Here is a 14,839-nt window from a genome sequence, read left to right on the forward strand (position 1 = left end):
AGGCTCCTGGCCAGAAAAGTGCGTGTTTGTGAGAAGTCTGCCTTTCATTCGTCACACACAAGCATCATTTCTCCACGGCTGGCCACCATGTGGAGGTGATGTCCTGAGGTTACAATCCTAGATGGGATTCTAATAAAGTTAAAATAAGGCTCAGTTGCTTCATGTATGGAAACAATAACGCATGATTTCATAAGGCATCATGAGGATGCGATCATAGACAGAAAGCACTTGATACACTCAGAGGATTTGTTTACAGTCTCGGAAAGGGGACATTAAAAAAAAAACACACACACACAACTGTCAGAAACACCATGACCTACACTCAGTCTAATTACTTTTTTCCCAATTAATTTTCCAAGCTCATTATTTTCTTTTCAGGAATTCAGATAGAACACGATTGGAGCAAACACTATGAAATACGTAACAAACACTATAAAATACATACAAAACACTATGAAATACAAAAACACCAAAGTGATGTGCCAATCAAAAGCTTACACGAGAACCACTGAACTAATGTGGTGACACCTTGTTCTATAAAAAGAGATTCTTCTTTGCTGTTGCCACTGAGTAAGTTGATGAAACAGTGGCTACATAATGATATAATAAGCATATATTATATAATATATACTACGTTATATCTATTACTTATAACATAATAATACATAAAAAGGTATAATAAAGAAATATATCTATTACTTATAATACCTAATATAATGATACTAAAAATAAATATATTTATATATAAATAACATATATAATAAAAGCTATTATTTGACCGATCTCTTTGTGTACTTTATGTGCATTATTGCCATTTAATTTATTATGTGATAATAATTCTGATTTGTTATTATTTCTGTTTCAACTTCTTAGCTGGAAAATCATGGGTACTCAGAGCCATGAATTAACTCGCTCAGGGTCCCTCAGCCTGGCACCAGCAGACTCAGGATTTGAACCCAGTCTGGCTGACTTCCCAGCCAACTGCTCACCGCTGCCTCCTTACGCACTTGCGTTTGGGGTGCTGGTCACTGAACGAAACGATTCTGTGTCATTGATGGTGACAGAAAGAGGCCAAAACTAAGAACAAGAAGATGTGAATTCTAGTCGGCCCGGCTCCAGTCAGTGCTGGGTTCTTACCCACGAGATGATAGCTTTGGTTGGAAGATGAAATTTACAGCTGCAACATTTGATACGTTTTATAAATTCCTGACTACATAACTTCCTGACTACAGAGTACTGGCAACAAAAATGTTATTGTTTTGGCGTGGTGTTTAGGCACAAGCTAACGACATTTGGTATCTTTACAATGAAAAGCTCTTCTCTTCTGCTCTTTTGGTTTCCTGTGTGTTTTTTGGCCCCAGCCATGGTGCCTGGCATCATTGAAGGTTGTGAAAGGTACCATTCTTAACATACTTTTAAATCTCTTAAACTTTTTTCCCCCAAAGCAATACATCATCTATTCAGGCACATTTTATTTTGTTGTGTTTGACAAAGACCGTCCTGGGATGTGGTCAGATTGCCAGCGGGTCCCTGAGTGTCATCCATCACAGAGCAGCGGCAGAGCCTGCCTGGGGTTGCTGAGCCAGGCACCAGGCCAGGAGCCAGGACCAGGTGACAGCGCAGGCCGGGAGGGGAGAGACGCAGAGGCAGGTGTGAGGGCCGCCGGGAAGCACCGCCGAGGAGGGGCAGCTGGAGGCTCGGGTTGCACCACAGATCCGTCCGGGCCTTGGGCATTAGCTCAGGAGGGCTCGAGTGTGACTTTTGAAGGAGGGAAACCATGCCCCAAATTTGCACAGCCTGACGTTTGCCAAGAAAGGTAAAGGCCAACTGTCGGGTGAGACTCAGGTGGCCGGGAGTAGGCAGCTCGGGTCCCACACAGCCGTGAGCTCAGGCCTGCTCTTCAGCAACGCCCTGCCCTCCAAGTCCGCCTGCTGCAGGGCTGAGCTTCAGGAGCTGCGCTGCTCACGGGAGGAAGCCCTGCAGGACATTCGTCCCGGGAGGACTGAAGAGGTAATCTGTGCGGCAGGACGGAACCCCAAACGATGACTGCGAGCAGACAGACAAGAAGGAAAACCAGATGCCTCTAAAGACGTGAAAGGCAGAGAGATGCTCTTACCAGGAGGTGTTCCGTTCACCGCTTACCCGGCTCTGAAGCCAAAGAGGCCTTTGAACAGGAAAATTACAAGGAGGAAGAGTATGATTGCATGGAATCTGGGAAGCACCCCAGTGCAAACTGGGAAGGCTCCTGTCTATAGGAAGATTCTGCCTCTCAGAGTGTCCCGCAGAGTATTAGAGGGGAACTCATTCACGTGTGCAAGGTGTCATTCTTTGGTTGGTTGGTTTTTTTTTTTTTTCACCCTTAGAGCTCAGAGAAAGAAAATGTGAGGAATCTGTGCCCTGTCTGAGACGGTTAGTGTCCATTTATTGCCTAACACGGCAGAAAACCTGCTTGATTTTTATCAAGGGATGGGATAAACGTTTGTATAGAATGCACGTCTCCTTTTTAAATAATTTAAATCTAGTAACTGCGTACTTAAGGAACTAGTGAAGTTTAATTATGGAAGTAGAGAGGGGTTTTCTTCCTAATAATCTTGATGAGATTATCATGAATTTGAGGAATTGATGGAGTATAGACGTTGAACTGTTGCATAATAACCTTTCTTTGGTTCAAGGTAAAAATGATTTAAATAAATAGCAGTCAAAATTCACCTAGGGAATTAAAACTGTACCTGTTTTTAAACATTGCCCATAAATACTATAGTACTGAAATTTAAATACAAGTGTGCATGAACCTTCAAAATTATTTCCATCTATCTACCTGGTAAATATGGACTCAAGAATTGCTGTGCTAAATTCAGTCAATTATCTTTACGTCATCCAGTGACAGTTTAATTATGCTCGTGCAGCTTTGGCTTTTAAGTGCAAACACTCTACTCATTTTCCTACACACTGTATATTACTAGCATATGGTACCGAACGTGATTTACTCGAAAGCTGCTTGCAGAGGAGGTCTGTAGAATGAAGCTTTCTCAGACATCTGTGAGCCTTCTTCTGCTCCTGCTGTTAAAACATATTTTGTAGATTTAAAATGTATTCAGAGGACCAAGTCTTCTGAGTTTTCGTCTTCTGTGTCTGGATTTCTCTGGGTGCCAAGTATTTTTTTCTTGTTGCTCATTTCAGTAAACCTGTTTGTCCGCCCTGCGTTCTCCGTGGACTGACACCTGCCCATCTGTTCCGTCTATCTCCTCTGCGAGTCCCCTGCTATGTCACCAAGGCAACCCTACCTGCTAAGACCTCATACCGAATGGCCAACCCTTCGCTGGACTTCTGATATCAAATGTAACACTTGGCTTTCAAAACCACAGCTTTCTAAGGGTTCTTCTGTAGGAGGTGAGGCAGCAAGCCCCTCAGGGGTCGTCTCCCCCCCCCCCCCCGCCCCGTTTCCTTGGCCAAGAGTTCCTTCCATGTTTAGGAAGCCAAGAGTCCTAAGCCAGTAGCATCCACCAGACTCAGTCTCCCCCCAGAGCAACTACAACAGCTCTGAGGAGAGGACGCCTCTGGCAGGAAGACGCATCAGTGGCTTTCACTTCAGAGTGACTCAGAATGCACCCGCAGGCTGCACGCCAACGAAACAACGTCTGGACTCGCCCCTTCCTTCGTTCTGCTCAGCCACTGTGGGAATCTAGGCGTCTTTTCAGCAAGCTCCTGAGGGGACGTACAGCAGAGTGTGAGGAACACTGACCAAGACGGTCTTTCTCAGGGACCAAGTGTGACAGTGCCGTTGTCGCACAGGACTGGGGTTACCTGCATGAGCACTGCTGGAGAGCTGGTTGAAAATGCAGATTCCTGGGCCCCGCCCCCTAACTCAGAGTCTGAGCGTAGGATCCCAGCATCTGTACTCTCACGAGCATGTGGAAGCGACTATGGTGACGCTGGAGGCCAGCCAGACCTGGATCCAGATCCCAGCCCTGCCCCCTGAGCAATCATGTGCACGTCTGCAGAAATTTTTTCCGTGTCTGTCTCACCTGTAAGAATGAGGGTGATCATGTCTAGCTCATGAAGGGACTGTGCACGTGAAATAACAGAAGCCATGCTTTGGGGGCTGTTTCTGAATTCGCAAGAGGGAGTGGTCAGTAGCATCAGACAGAGAACACCAGCTAGTCTGGCTGTCATTTCCGATTAATGATGGAGTCTTTTTAAGGACAGATAAGCAGGGAATAGCTTCTTCCAGGCAGAAGTCCAACACAGGTTTTGGTGGGAATGGGGATTTGGTGCAGCCATTGGGGAAAACAGTCCGGAGATTTCTTTAAAAACTAAAAATAGACTTAGCCTATGATCCAGAAGTCCAACTCCTGGGCAGACATCAGGAGGAAACTAATTCGAAAAGACACATGCACCCAGATGTCCATATACTATTTACAATAGCCAAGGCATGGAAACAACCTAAATGTCCATTGACAGATGACTGGATAAAGAAATTGTGGTATATTTATCTAACAGAATACTACTCAGCCAAAAAAAAGAATAAAAGAATGCCATTTGCAGCAACATGGATGGACCTGGAGATTGTCATACTAAGTGAAGTAAGCCAGAAAGAGAAAGAAAAATACTGTGTGACATTACTTCTGTTTGGAATCTTAAAAAGTGAGGAAAATGAACTTATTCACAAAACAGAGACAGACACACAGACATAGAAAAAAAAACTTGTGGTTACCAGAGGGGAGAAGGGAAGCTGGAGGGACAGACTGGGAGTTTGGGATTTGCAGATACAAACTGCTACATATAAAATAGATAAACAGCAAGGTCCTACTGTACAGCACAGGGAACTGTATTCAATACCTCGTAATAGCCTGTAATGAAAAAGAATATATCTATAATTGAATCACTACGCTGTACACCAGAAATTAACATAACATTGTAAACCAACTATACTTCAATAAAAAAAAAGTAGCATCAAAACATTTGTTTAAAAAGGTAAAGCAAATTTGCATATGATTTAGCATAAAATTACTCCTTGTGGTTCATAAACTCTACTTTCAAGAATGCAAAACTAAAATGAAATCAAGTACCGCAGCCAACTGAAAGAATAAAAGAGTCCAACACAGTTTGGTTTTTGTCTTTCTGTTTTTAATGCAGGTGGTGGAGATTGAACCCAGGACCTCGTACATGCTAAGCATGTGCTCTACCACTGAACTGTGCTCTCCCTCCCAACACAATTTTGAGAGACAGAGCAGAGAGTCCCAGAAGTGAAGATACGGTTTCAATCATTTCAAGAATCAACTGACCCACAAAAGCTTTCCATTCTTCATAAAAATCTGGATACCAGGGAACGAGCTGCATATATATAATTCAAGAATGGAGAAAGGTGAAAAACCTCTGCCTTGGAGACTGGTATTCAGACATCTGGGTCACCCCACAGGCAAGATATTTCCTGGACTTAAGAAGGAGAACCCTTCTCTCTACCAGACTCTTGTTTCCCAAGCGTAGTCAAGTTTAAAGATCTTTCTACAGCTGTCATTGACCTTCTTGGCTTTCAAGACCCTTCCAAAATGTTGCTCTAGAGATGCAGGCATAATCAAGAGTGAAATTACTACCTGGAGATTTGCACTGGCCATCTCAAGATTTGGGATGCAAAAGCCATGGTCCAGTTTATCTGGAGTTAGGGTCGTCACAGAGCGTAACAGTCTGATTCCTCTTTTTCCAGTTTCAAAGTGGCAGTTGAAGGCCACTGTTCATTTCTAAATGGCCCTCTGAAAATAAACAACTCCCAGGGGAAAAAAAGACTTCTCAAAAGTGGCAGTGGGGACCTGAGCCACCATCGCCCTCCACACTGCTCAGCCCCTCCCCTTGAGGTGTACGCAGAACAGAGAGCCCGATGCTGAGGGTAACACTAGGAAGACAATTAAATAATTGGAAAATAAAACCTTTGGGGAAGGGCTAAAGGAAATAAGATATTTAGCCCGGAGAAGAGGAGACTGAGGAATGACCTAATTATAGGCTTCAAGTACATGAAGAATTAATCTACGGCAGATGGTGACCAGCTGTTTTCAATTCCCATTGAATACAGTACAACAGAAAATTGGCTTAGAGGGTAATATAAAGGATTTAGGATAGATAAAAGAAGGAATTTACTGGTTTTTGAGGGTCACAAAGGTTAAGAGGAGATGGGCTCTATTACTTAGGGAGATGACAGCCACTCTGTCCCTGAGGTTTCCCGGTTTGGAGTGGTTTGTTGAAGTGCACTGAGGGGGAAAGAGAGCTTTGTTCCATCGCGGTGAAGGCCAGCCCCGTGCCAGGGCTGCGCACCGCACCTGTGCGCTCGATTCATCTAGCTGCTCGTGGCTGCATTTTCCATAAGTCGTCACGGTCACACCCAATGGTTTACCCAGCGCCCAGCGTAGGGCAGGCAGGGTGGAAGAAAACTACCGATTCCACCTTTTAACCTTCAGAGCTTTGCCATTTGCCGATGACAAGCATGTGCTGGGTACCCCCTGAGGGCCAGGCACTGTTTCAGGAATAGGGGGCTATTCAGACGAATAAGACATGGTGGTTCTCAACAACAGTGGAGTGTGTGTGTGTGTGTGTGTGTGTGTGTGTGTGTGTGTGTGTGTATGTAAATCATAATCATCACCTGCAAGTTGAGAACCCTTTTTTTCCTACCTTAATATTATAGCGTCACTTCAAAAATGGTTTTATTTAAAATACAATGCCCACCCAAATGGAAAAAAAAAAAAAAACAAGCAGCAATCCATAATTAGACACAGCAGTTATTCACTACCTGGGAAGTGTGTTTTAGGATGACATCTAGAACGCACTTGCTCTGCGAGTTTCTACAATAACTAAATCAACTTTGACCCTGTCAAAAGTAGGAGCACTGAGGAAGGGGCACACACCTACAATACTGCTGCCCTTAAAAGCAGTGAAGCAAGAGAATACCTATCAAAGAGCACACGCACTTCTTACAGATCCTCCCCTGAACTACCTCTGGCTTCCATGCAAGGTGCCTCTTTTCCATCACTGCGTCAACAACTACCAAAAAAGGAAAGAGGAGACTGAAATCAATGGGACTGGACTGAATTGTTTGAAGCCAGGGTCCCAGATGTGGGGAAAAGTGCATTTAGTCCAGGAGCAGTAGAGCCTGGTGGGAAGACACTGTGCTTAGATGCAGATATTCCAGAACTGAAAGGTGTACACAGCAAGTCAAGATGTAAAACCAGATCACACCATTAAAGAACCTCGAAACGTGCGTGTATTGCATGGAGAGCCTTTCTTTAATGACAAAATGTAATAAGAAATACATTATAAACTGTGATCTAGCGCGCACACGTTCACACACACACACACACATACACACACACATATATACATGCAAGTACACGCAAGACTGAAAAAAGATTTCACAGAACAGTGCTTCACTACCACTTCTGGATTTTATATTCTATCCTAGTGTTTTCATTTTTTGAATGCTGCTCAGCTGCCATAAATTGACTTCACAATTCTCTGATTAGTCATGACCCAGAGTTTGAAAAACACAGCTGCGGGGAGAGGTGTCCCCTCTGCTCCAGGCCCGAAGGACAAGAACTCATATTTTTGCACCTCAGTTTGAGGACAAAAAGGAGAGTGTGGGTCTAGGCTAAGAAAGTTGGCCAAGGGGCTCCCAAGCCTCTCCAAACCTCAAATTAAAAGGATTTGTGTAAGTTCCAGCCCAAGTCACCAAGGTAAAGGAACACAGGGACAAAAGCCCGAGAGCCCTAGTAACAGAGCGCATAGGACTGTCTGCGCCCCAGGCAGCCACCAGGGCGCCTGGAGGAGAGAAGCTGACTGTTGAAAGTTCTGGAGATTTGGGGTCCTAACAGGTAAGGCAGGTTTGAAGTCAAGAAGACACCAAGCACATGGGGAGCCTGGTGATACGGAGAAGGAAATATTGAATTCCAGACCCAGCGAGGTCACTAATTAGTTCAGTGGGTCCCAGCAGGCCACTTAACGTCTCCCGAGACAAAGCAGCAGGATCAGCCGCAAGTGACTGGAAGCCCCGCCAGGCACAGCGGCCGCTCCCGCCAGCTCACTCCCCACACAGGTCTGTTGATCACACCTGCCTGAAATAGTGACACAGGCCATCAGCATTTCTCCTCCTGCCTGGGGGGCCTCCTCCTTCAAACCATGACTTAAGACTCTAAGAGGAAGAGCTTTTCGGAGTGGAGGCCAGAGGGAAGGTTAGGTTACAAAGAGCGATTGGTTATCAATCAGTGAGTTGCAGGCAAAGAAGACAGGCCTCAATTTCCTCATCTGTAAAATGGGGTCATTAGACCCAAAGTGACAAGAGCCATTTCAGGGAGGGTCAGGTGGTCACACGGGGTCAGTGCATGTAATGTCAAGGCCCCTGCTTTGTTTGACTCTACCTGCTGAGTGACACCTGGGGGTCAGAGGGTGAGGAAATGAACTGGGGTGTGGAGGTTGATATAAATATTTTTATATACAGGGAAAAGACATAGATATACACACACAAGTATATACACAAACATATACATTCATGTATTCACATGGGGTCATGCACTCAAACCATGACTCCTGCCCTCAGAGAACTCACAGATTAGTAGAGGGAGATGCAGGTGGAAGCGAACGCCACAAAGCTTCTTGCAGGCCCTGAGGAACATGAGGACTGAAAAACGGGAGCGTCTGACTCTCTGATCACAACCTCCTGTATTCCTAGTTCACTGCCCTGACACTGGTCCTCGGCCAGGGGCTGGTCCCCACCATCCCTCCGAGGGGACACTTAGAAACGTGCTGCACAGTTTTGGTTGTGAATGTCTTAGTCCAACAGGGCGGCTGTGACAAGATACCACAGACCTGACAGCTCACACACAATGAAAATTCATTTCTCAGCGTTCGGGAAGCCCAAGGCGATGGCCTGGCGGAGGAGGGCCCTCTCCGTGTCGCAGACTTCTCGCTGCCTCCGCCTGTGGCAAAAGGGGCCAGGGAGCGCTGTGGGGTCTCTTTCGTAAGAGCACTAATCCCATTCAAGAGGAGCCCACCCTCACGGCCTCATCACCTCTCAAAGGCCCCCTCTTACAGCACCATCACGCTGGGTGTTTGGATTCCAACACGGGAATTTGGAGGGGACAGATACTCAGATCACAGCGTCAGGTGACAAGGGCTGCTGCTGGCCTGTCAGGCTACGGGGAAAGACTGTCCTGCCACATGTAGAGCAGTGCCACTCAAAACGCCAACAGCTCCTCTGCTGAGAAAGCCTCCTGAAACCCCATTGCAGAGTGACTCCTCGAGGCCCCTGAGATTACCAATCCATTGGCTCCTCCACATTTTCATTCACAAGTCCTTGCTCACCTACCGAACGCCAGGCTAGATGTAGATATGCTGTCTCCTGGCCATTGGTGGGGGGGTGCGTTCTAGTGGGGAAGGCGTAAGCTAGACCAGTAAGCAAATAAGTAAACACAAAACATCAGGGGGTGGGAGGTGCTTTGAAAAAAAATAATAAAATAGGGTAAGAGGTGAGAGACTGACCTGGGAAGGGTGTGACTACTCTACAGAGTAGGCGTCATAAAAAGCCTCTGTGTAAACATTGGAATAAAACCCTGCGTTAAGAGAGTGAACCACGTAAAAATCAGTGAGAGGGTCCTTTCGGGCAGAAGGGACAAGAGATACAAGTTCTCTGAGTCCAGAGTGCACTCAGCAAGTTGTAGGAGCATCAAGGAGGCTGGAGCCCATGGGCTGGGGAGAGGCAGTAGGAAGTGAACACGGAGAAGCAGCCATCGATCGTGGAGGACCTCAAAGGCCCCAGCAAAGACTTTGCATTTGGTATTAAATATGTTGGAAAGGCATTAGATGATTTTGAGCAAGGAGTGGTAAGATCTGACCTAGATTTCTTTTGGTTTTGTTTTTGCTTTGTTTTGTTTCCAAAATGTACTTCTTTTCATAGAAGTAGAGTTGATTTATAATGTTGTGTTAGTTTCAGGTGTACGGCAAAGTGACTCAATAATGCTTACTACATATATTCTTTTTCAGATTCTTTTCCATTATAGGTATATTATAAGATACTGACTATAGTTCCCTGTGCTCTATGGTAGGAACTTGTTGTCTATCTGACTTTTATTTCTAAATGATTTGTCTACATAAAAGAAGTGGAAGGGCCATGGGTGGAATGGGAAACCAAATTTAAAACGCCGAAGAAAGCATCGAATTAGCCAGCCGCCTGTCACGGGCCTGCCCCAGAGCTGCCAGGGATGGAGACAGACCGGCTTCTGAAGCAGAGGGCAGAGTCCTGACTCCACCAACTCTCATAGGATGCATAATCCCCCCAGACAGAAACGGAAGGCAGAGCCTGAACCACCAAAAAAAATGACAAACGTAGGGATAAAGAATGAAGAGGTACAAACCACTAGGTATAAAATAAATAAGCTACCAGGATATATTGTACAGCACTGGGAATACAGCCAATATCTTATAATAACTGTAAATGGAGAATGACTTTTTAAAATTGTGACTGTGCTGTACACCTGAAACTTACATAATATTGGACATCAATTTTTTTTAATTTTTAAAAAATTTCTTCATATAAAGAATTTTTAATAAATTAATTTTTTAAATGACAAATGTCATTTTTTAAGTAACAGGAGAGTGTTTAAAGGTTTGTGGAGTAATATTAAGCAGTCTAACATACATGTAACTGAGGTGACAGAGAAGATAGAAAGGATGAGGAAGAAGGAATATCTGAATAGATAATGGCTGAAGTTTTTCCAATATTGATAAGATATCACCCATAAGTCCAATTAATTCAGTGAACCCAAAGCAGGATAAATTAACAAACTATATCCATGTACATCATGGTTAAATCAATGAGAATCAAAGATAAAGAGAAAATCTTGAAGTCTACCCAAAAAGGAGACATATTACTTGCAGGAAAGTAAAAATGAATAATTAACCATGCTAACGCTACCCAAAAGAAAAACAAGAGTGGTTATTTTTAATATCAAAGTATAATTCAGAGCAAAAAAGATAATAAAGGAGAAAGAAGGTCGATTTATAATGATGAAGGGGTCAATTAAACAAGACACATAGCAGTTCTAAATATATATGTCCCTAATTAAAGGCAGCTTTAAAATGAAGTAAAACTTGTAGGAAAAAGAAGACAAATTATACATCATTAAAATGAAAAATGTTGTGCTTCAAAGGGCACCATCAACATGAAGCGACAACCCACAGGATGGGAGAAAATATTTGCGAATTATACATCTCCTAAGACACTAATATTAAGAATATACAGAGAACTTTTACACTCAATAATAAAAAGGCAAATAATCTGGTTAAAATATGGGCAAGTGATTTGAATAGACATTTCTCCAAAGAAGATATACAAAGGCCAATAAACACATGAAAAGATGTTCAGCATCACTAGTTATCAGGGAGATGCAAATAAAAGCCACAGTGAGATACTACTTACCTCCCACTAGGACGGCTATTAATCAAAACAACAGATAATTACAAGTGTTGGAAAGGGGGTAGAGAAATCGCTGTTGAGAATTTTAAATTGCACAGTTACTTTGGAAAACAGTTTGGCAGTTCCTCAAAAAGCCAAACATAGAGTTAACATGACCCAGTCATTTCACTCCTAAATATATACCCAAGAGAACTGAAAATATATGTCCACACAAAAAATAACACATAACTGCTCAGAGCAATATTGTTCATAATCACCCCAAAGTGGAAGCAATCCACATGTCCATCAACTGATGAACAGATTACACGTGGCATCTCCAAACAACGAACTTACTATGTAGCCTTGTGATGAAGGACCTTGAAGATATGCTCAGGGAAAGAAACCAGACATGGAATGCCACATACTCCATGGTTCCATCTATATGAAATGTCTGGAATAGGTAGGTCCACAGAGACAGAAAGCAGACTAGTGGGCGACAAGAATGGAGGGAACAGAGGTGACTGCTAATGGGTGATGGAAATGTTCTGGAATTAGTGTATGGTTGACACTGTGAGTATATTGAAAGTCATCGAATTTTATTTAAAAGGGTGACTTTCATAGTAGGCAGATTATATGTCAATTATAAAAACTGATAGAACTGTGAGGAGGATTAAATAATCCACAATGGTAGTCAGATCTCAACAGCCCTCACTCAATGGTTGACCAGACAAGCCGGTAGAGAGTGGACGAGATTACAGTAAACTGGAGCAACACCATTAGATGGCTTGACCTCACTGACATTTCTACAGTGCTCCATACAAAACAGAATTTAACTTTTAAGAGTGTTTTTACTTACCAAGTGTTGTGCATAACAAGTATCCACTCCCTGGAAGATGGAAGCAAGTCTGGGAAAAGTGATGAGAGTATGAAAGTCAGTGATATTTGCTTCACATGTTACTTGGTTAAAAAAAAAAAGTTGTATTAACATTTTGATGAGTCCTGACGTTCCCCCTGTCAAGTAAACATCTGCATAAAAATGTCGTGCTTCCATTTCGATCACCTACTCTGTAAGATGTGCTGACAAGCTTCCACTGAGATTTGTAACTTGCCTGCACTGTCTTGGCACTTAATAGAGTCACTTTTACAGCGCTGTGTTTGTCCCATGCCCGCCCCTTGCCCAGAGGGACCTTCAGGAAGCAGTTATGCAGATTCTCCCCATGTGTTTAGCCCCATTGGCACTCAACCCAGAGCCCTCCGCCAGGCTAGGGCATCGCTGGGGCAGCCCGTCCCTGGCTGCCACGCGGGTCAATGCTCCACCCCTCTCCAGAAAATCGCTCTCTCTGGCAGGAGCCCCCTCATCTGGAGATGTCTGGGGGACAGCAGACTACACCCCACTCCCGTGGCAGCCACGGCCAATGACTGATGGATGTAACGTACGAAAGCCCAGTTCCTTGCCACCTGGCAGGACAACTCTGTGATGCCTCTCCGGCTTCAGGCCCCTCAAGGAATCAGGCTGCCTTCAGCTGAAACCACATCTTCACTGGGATTCTTCCTCTGCCCCTCCTGCTTCTCTCCTGAGGACCCTCCCTCCCTAAATCATTTGTGCAAGAAACCCGCTCTTAGGTTCCTCTTCTAGGGAACCCAACAGAAGACCGCCATTGTATCACACAGTGACATCACACGCGAGGGTCGGGGGTGGGGTTTCCCTCCCAGGTTTCAATGCCAGGAAAAAGTATGCGCCTTCACAGTGAACTCTCCATTGTTATCTTATTAACTCTGAATCTCCTAGAAAAATGATCTCCTCTCTATTTTGGCTGCCACGATTCTCAGAACCCAATTTTCAATCCATTTCTGTTACGGACCTGTACTAACACCACGTCTTTCTGAGTAGCAATTTTCCTCGTGACTTTAACTTCTTATTTACCTTTTTTCCCCCTCTTTGCCATAATCACTCAATCAATATATGCTTTGGAACTAGGTGGAAAGTGGTCTTTAAAAGAAGGCACAGTGAATTTCTCCAATTCCTGCACTCGGCTTTGTGCAAGAAACCCTCTCTCTGCACTCGGCGTTGGCCGTTGCTGTTTCAAGCCTGCCCTGGATTTGGGGGCTGCAATCACACCATCAGGACTTCCTGACTCCCCACCTCTCGGCTCTGATTTCTTCCATCTCCAGTCTCAAGCCGGTTTCCTGAGGCAGCTTCTGCCGCGCCCGGCTCACCCCGTCCTGGGGCGCTGCACATACACCAGCCGACTTCCACGCAGCTCGGAGGACAGGCCTGGGACTGAGTCCACCAGGCCACTTCGGGTGACCTGCTCATCGCTGTGACCAGAGAGAGTGGACGCGATGGTCTGGTTAACTAGCCCCTGGTCATCCCCGAGCCGGGGGTGGGACCAACCCCCCTGGAACCCATGCCCAGGAAGCGGAAGTAAGTGGATCCCGGAAGAATCCGAGGACGGGGGGGCGGGGGTCGCTCAGGGGTGGAGTGCGTGCTTGGGGCGCATGCGGGCGTCGGTTCCGTACTCGGTGCCTCTGTTAAACCTTAAAAAAGAAATTAATAAATAAACCTAATTACCTCGCTCCCCAAAAAATTAAAATTAAAATAAAAGGAATACGAGGATGCTGTCACCAGAAGGGACCGCCAGCAGGCGGCTGGCGGACGCGCCCCCCCCGGCTGGTCTGACTGCGGGGCGGGAGGCTGCGCGGTGCCGCCCTCACGCACGAGGCCGAGCTTGGCGCCTGGGGGCTGCTGTGGGCTGGGCTCCCTGGATGCTTATCGGGGGGACATCTAAGGAGCCAGCGCTGAAGTAGGCAGGAGATGGAAGCCGGGAGGCCAAGGGAGACGCCAGGTCGTAACAAGTCCTGCTGGCACAGCCTGAGCTGACGGCCGCCGCCGCCGCCGCCGCCGTGGGGAGCTCTCGGGCTATCGCGGTCCTTCAGAGCAGACCCGGGTGGGGGACAGCACACCCTGCCGTCTTCAGCCCCCAGAGGCCAGGCCGGGCTACATCCTTCTTCCTGAAGGGGGACTGGGGCCACATTCAGAGACCACCCCAGAGCCACACAAGCAGGTGGGGTAGCAGAGCTTTGTCTCAGGTTTCCCAAATGTAGAGGGTACCTCACTTCAGCAAGGATTTTATGGATGTTGGCACCTAATCAGTTAAAAATGACAGGAGAAAATTACAAAATTGGCTTGAGGAAAGTTTTGACTCTGGTCCAAGTGCCAACACTGTGAGCCAGGGCCCTACGTGGGGGCAATTTTTACGGTTGTACTGTCGGAATTCCAGGTCAGTCGTGGGTGGCAGCAGTCTGGCACCTGGCCACCTAATTTCAAGGGGATGAAGATGGCCAAGAGTGTCTGCAACCTGGAGGTGTTTACGATTCCCAGGGCTGAGAAGTAATGGCTGGCCCTTG

General features: G+C 45.6%; 1 long non-coding RNA gene across 1 annotated transcript in view; it reads right to left on the reverse strand.

The window, feature by feature from the left end:
- Nucleotides 1-13,831, reverse strand: part of LOC141575575 (uncharacterized) — a 40,125-nt gene extending 26,294 nt beyond the window's left edge. The window contains exons 1-2 of the long non-coding RNA XR_012503227.1: nucleotides 13,575-13,831; nucleotides 12,288-12,336 (exon numbers count right to left, since the gene is read on the reverse strand). This is a non-coding gene — a long non-coding RNA (uncharacterized LOC141575575). The remainder of the gene's footprint in view (nucleotides 1-12,287; nucleotides 12,337-13,574) is intronic.
- Nucleotides 13,832-14,839: the final 1,008 nt, after the last annotated feature.

This window comes from Camelus bactrianus, chromosome 29, assembly GCF_048773025.1.
Source record: "Camelus bactrianus isolate YW-2024 breed Bactrian camel chromosome 29, ASM4877302v1, whole genome shotgun sequence".
NCBI classification, from domain to species: domain Eukaryota; kingdom Metazoa; phylum Chordata; class Mammalia; order Artiodactyla; family Camelidae; genus Camelus; species Camelus bactrianus.